The sequence below is a fragment of the Phodopus roborovskii genome, unplaced genomic scaffold (assembly GCF_943737965.1).
Source record: "Phodopus roborovskii unplaced genomic scaffold, PHOROB, whole genome shotgun sequence".
In the NCBI taxonomy this organism is placed as follows: domain Eukaryota; kingdom Metazoa; phylum Chordata; class Mammalia; order Rodentia; family Cricetidae; genus Phodopus; species Phodopus roborovskii.
Window position 1 is genome coordinate 1,299,476 of NW_026126636.1, and position 5,175 is coordinate 1,304,650.

The window sequence follows — 5,175 nt, forward strand, 5'->3', positions numbered from 1 at the left end:
TCCTGAGACAACTAGAATTTAGTAACAACTTAACCCAAGATGAATATGTAAGAAGAGTTTTACAGGAGGTTGATACTGAATGCAGTGTGCAAAGATGACAAAGAAATGAAAAACAGTGAGGATTTAATTATTTAATTACAACGGATGCTTTCCCACTAGGCAAATATACAGAGAACACCACAGCCAGTCGCTCTAGAAAGCACAAGGTTGTCAACATATGTGAAATAGAAGCAAAATGACCTCGTTTCAGTCCAAGAAGATATCTCAAAACATGCCGTGGTCTTCATTTTCATAAAGGTCAAACTTTTTACTATAAGGCAATCTGTTTAGAAACCACTTATAAAAATAAGGTTTAATTTTAAAAAAGCCCTGTAACTTGAGATAAGAATTCATGTTTCTACACTATCTGTGTGTGTGTGTGTACACGCACACACACGTGTACACACACACACACACACACTACCTGAAATTATGATAGAGCAAACAACCTAAACATTAAGAGCTAAGTACCATATTGAAAAAAATAAAAAGGAACATAGTAAATTAAAGAATATAGAAAAGGAAGCCAATACAGAAAATAGGAAAAGAAAACAGAAAACATAGAAGCAATAAAAAAAAAGTCCAGTTGTGCCTACCTCTCCCCTCCCTCCCTTTTTCCTCCCTCTTGCCCCCCCCCCCATTTTCTCTCTCAATTCTTTCCTTAAGTTCATCCTCTGACTAAAACAGAGATGCCTCTGACCAGAACGAATAAGGCAAGATGAGATGATACACAGGTTTAGGGCTAGAAAAAGTAGATATAAATGTAGTATTTGTTTGTTTGCTTTGAGACAGGGTCTCACTATTGATGTCCTGAAACTCACTCTGTAGACTAGCCTGGCTGTGAACTAACAGAGATCTGCCTTTCTCTGCCTTCTGAGTGATGGAGTTAAAGGCATGTACTACACATCTTTCACTGAAGGTTTTGTGCAGATATAAACATAAAACTTCTTTTTATTCTCCTGTAGGCAATGGAGAATATGTGGAAACTTACAGTTTTAAATTTGAAAATACAGCAAAAGGGGGTATTTTCTAGAAGTAAAATGATCTCCATAAAACTGACTCATGTATGAGAAATCAGTCATATACTTATAGAAATATAGTTGTGCCAATGGAGTTGTATACACAATACATAAAGAATCTCTAAACCATTCTTATTAGTAAGAATATTTTATGTATTATTACTACTTATGAGTGCAATAAATGTCAAGCACATAGTATCACTAATCTATTGTAATTAAAGGAAGACAACTGGGCAAAGGACATGGGCAAACATGTCACACAGAATTACACATATAAAAATAGTTACAGTATTAGCAATCATTGTTAAAATGAAAGTAAATGTCACAATGAAATCTAATTCTGTAGCCTGTAAAGTGGCTAACACCAACATTCAAAGGATACTAGATGTAGAGTGTGAAGCTAAGAGATTATCTCTTGGATATTACTGGCAGAATATATAACAGTAATCTCCTTAGGAAAAAACTTCAGCTCACAAAGCTAATTATTTACACATCAAAAGACAGAGGGATTCTAATCTAAAGTGTTTCTAGCAAATGTACTTAAAATTGTCCCAAACATGGTACAACCTCATATCCACCAAGAGTGGAATGACTAATTTTCCATATTCATACAATGTCATATTATCTACTGATTTCAAAATAAGATACCAAGAGACAAGTCATGTAGACAAATCTCAAAGAATATTATTACTATAAGTGAAAGAAGCTGCTTTATGTATTTCCATTTAAATTAATGCTAGAAAAAGCAAAACTAATATGTGATGAGAGAAAGCATAGTCTGAGGAAAGGGTGAGTGGCCAGTGGCCACATAAAGAATTTTCCTGACTAGAACAATGGGAGCTTTCCTGGGAATGAATATTAGCTATACTTGTCAAAAACTCATCACCTTATACATTTAATGGCTATGCATTTCACAACACAAACATTTTACCTCAATAACAATATCTTTATAACCGGTCCTATAAATATGTTGATATATTATTTATGATTTATCAAAGCTTACTTGGGGATTTAGAAAGCAAAGTCAGCCACAAACTATAAAGGTTAGGAGTTGGTGGCACACACCTTTACTACCAAGACTCAGGAGATAAAGGCTGATGGATCTCTGTTAGTTCAAGGCCAGGCAGTGATACCTTAGAGTCAATCAGTCTAAAAGAGAATTAGCGCTCACACCTTTAATCCCAGGACTCATGAGAAGTATTTAAGACAGTAGCAGGGTCTCAGAGCTGGCATGCAATCTCAGGATTCTTCCCATCTTTGCTAAGGAGAGACAGCATTTTGAGGCTGGGTAAGAGTTTGTGGAGACAGGATCAGCCCTTTCAGCCTGAGCTAGAGATAAGAGCTAGTGGCTGGCTGCTTTGCTTTTCTGATCTTCAGCTTGAAGCTTGAACCCCAATATCTGTCTCTGGGCCTTTTACTTTCCATGATAAATAAGATATCAGAAAACAAATTGGTGGTTACATTTTCACATACACCCACACATTCAACCACATTTAGAAAATTAACAGTCTTCAATGATTTTTGAATTCTACCTATCAAAGACACAAGGCCCATCTTGATAATTTTGCTTAATGGGGAGGCTTTTGTTTTTTTCATGGTGGGATCATGAGGTATTGTGGTTACGTGGTGCTGTGTACTTGGTGCTATATTGTGTGATCGTGGGGAATTGGAAGGTCTAGCCTGTCTAGAGGAAGCAGTTCATAGGGACTGGGTCTTTGAGGGGTTATTGTTCCTGGCCCCCCTGTGTGTCCTTTCACACTGTATCTTCTACAACAAGAACAGCTGCCACCACATACATCCCATCACTTCGATGACCTTCCAAAACACATGGGCCAAGCAACCAGGAAGGAGCCCTCTGAAGCCATGAGTGGAGAGAAACTCTTCTCCTTTTAACCTTTCTTAGGTACTTTGGTCATAGCCAAACGAAAGTCACCACTATAGGTGCTCACCCTCACCTTAATGTGTGGGTCAGTGGGAGGGCAGGCAGATCACAGGGAGGGAGGGAGACAGTAGGAAACCTGGCCCATCCTAGAGCCCGCATGGCAGACACCGCGGCACCTACTGGGAGCTCTTCAAAACCTTGATTTTGTTCCCACTAAGTACAGTCTTAAGACTGTGGGAGACTTGGGCTCCATCCTAATCCAGGAGATTCACGTTTCTTTTGTCTGAACAATGGAAACGTATCCCTGCTGTGCTGCTTTGGATAAGAGTCAGGTGACACCCTGCTGCCCACACGTGTGTGTGTGTGTGTGTGTGTGTGTGTGTGTGTGTGTGTGTGTGTGAGAGAGAAGAGCCTGCTTCTACCAGGGCAGGACTGGGCAGAGAGACTTCCAGAAGTATTTCCTAGGTTTTAAGAAGGAACAAAGAAAGGGACTTTCTTCTGGGGGTGGGGGTGGGGGGGCTTTGAGCAGTGCTGAGTGCAAAGACAATACTTGGATTTTCTACAGATGGCTTCCATCCTGGATGCCCCCAGCCTAGCAGGAAAAGCCAGCTTTGGCGATGCCAGCACTGGGGCAAGGAATCTTTGACAACACTATTGAATCAACAAACTAGCCACGTGTGAGCATCTCTTTAATCTATACTTCCGTGTGAGATCATGAGTGCTCTTTTCTCACGCATCCTCAGCTTGTGTTGATTTGGTTACACTAATACTGACTGTCCCCAAATGCCTCAACTCCTCCCTCATAAAAAGGATTTGATAGTCCTGTTAAGGGCCATGGGAAGATACTAGGAGATTACTAAACTTGAAGGCTGCCTGGGTTCTGCCCTCAAGAGCTCTCCCTGCTTGCAGTGTGAATAGTGGGTTCAGGAGAGATGAGGCCACCTGGAGAGGTAATGTCACCTGAGTCTCTTGACAGAGGTGACAATAGAAAGACACAAATACATGTAAAGACACAAATCTACAAAGCCCCTCTATGGATAGCCTTCTCTGGTTTTTCCAACAGGACCCTGGCGTTCTTCTCCTTGGGCACTAGTCTGTCTTGAGTCATTAAAATATGTTTCTCCTGGTGGAGTGGACATCCAGTCTGACCAATCCTGACCTTCCACGGTGCTTACACCAATGGCCCATGTGGCCACACTCGTCTGGAGACAGAAATTATTTAGCTGTTGGTCCCATGGTGAACAGCTTAATATGTACCTTCAGCCCTCATCCACCCACACATCCATCTGCTCTCAGCCACAGAGAAGGAGGCACAGAAAGACTGATGGTGGATGGTGGGTGGGACCCTGAGAGACTGGAAAGCCCACAACACACAGGTGCACACAGGGTGACCAGCTGGGTCTTATTGGGAAATTTCCTCTTCCAGACTCTGTCTTCCCTTTTGTAATGGGGTAGAGGCGAGGGAGTGGCTGAATTCCCGGGACTGACCCTGTGCAGCAGCTAGGGCTTGCTTGTCTGCCTCAGGATACTTGCAGCCCCTCTTTCTTCTTTGGAACTGTGTAGCATTGCATTTGGCTGGGAAAAGTCCAGCAAGAAGCCCACGAGTCTCACAAGGAAGCCAGCTCTGTGTAGGATTTTTTTTTCCTCTCTCTATGAATTCAGTTTCTTTGTGCTTCCAATAGAAAGGGTTGTTGGCTTTTGAAGGTTGTTTATTTCAAGGATGCTGGGAGGTGATGGGGTGGGGGTGGAGCCATTCTCTGGACAATAGCCATTGTTGGTACCCCAACTAAGAGCCCTGATATCACCCAGGTCCTTGGCCTCCTCCTGGGTCTCTCTGCACCTGGGCTGCTGAGGTGGACAGATCCCTTGCAGGTTGCAAGGCTCTAAGATGGCAGAAGGACATAAATAATCAGCCTTCGGTCTCTAGCTTGACTATAAAAAGCGTGCATATGTTGTGTGCAGGTTTTCTTAAGGTAAGGGACAGAGCTGGGCAAAGCGACTTCTGGAACTGCCCATATGGGGAGGCGTCTTTTGCTGGTGGCTCTGCAGACAGAAATTGCCCATCTGCGCTGTTTGCAGGTGTTTTGAATGATTATATTATTAGCTTTGTCTGCTCAACTTTGCTTTTTTATGGTGGCTTTAGTATTGCAGAGGAAAAAAAAAAAGAAGAAGAAAGAAAGAAAGAAAAGAGAAACATAAAGCAGCCATCTGGCTCCCGATTTGTGATCATATTCT